Here is a 235-nt window from a genome sequence, read left to right as displayed (position 1 = left end):
CAGTGGAAATATTTCTACAAAATTGATTACATGTGTAGAATAAGCTGTAGAAATTTGAAATAACCCATTAATGGAATAGGTATGCTAGACATATATGGCAACTGAATCCTAATTGTAAACATGTGATATACACCATTTGGCAGGGGCTATAGCAGGTGGAACCAAGTCTAAGACTGTACTTATACCTAATAGAGTATTCAGACTTGATATTACTACTAGATACCCCCTCCCAAAG

General features: G+C 35.3%; 1 protein-coding gene across 1 annotated transcript in view; it reads left to right on the top strand.

The window, feature by feature from the left end:
* The window catches only part of LOC119581712 (origin recognition complex subunit 2-like), a 14,100-nt gene that overhangs the window by 8,145 nt on the left and 5,720 nt on the right, over window positions 1-235 (top strand). The gene's annotated exons all lie outside the window — the stretch shown is intronic.

Source organism: Penaeus monodon, chromosome 15 (assembly GCF_015228065.2).
Source record: "Penaeus monodon isolate SGIC_2016 chromosome 15, NSTDA_Pmon_1, whole genome shotgun sequence".
NCBI lineage: Eukaryota > Metazoa > Arthropoda > Malacostraca > Decapoda > Penaeidae > Penaeus > Penaeus monodon.
This window is presented reverse-complemented; position numbering and strand designations above follow the sequence as displayed.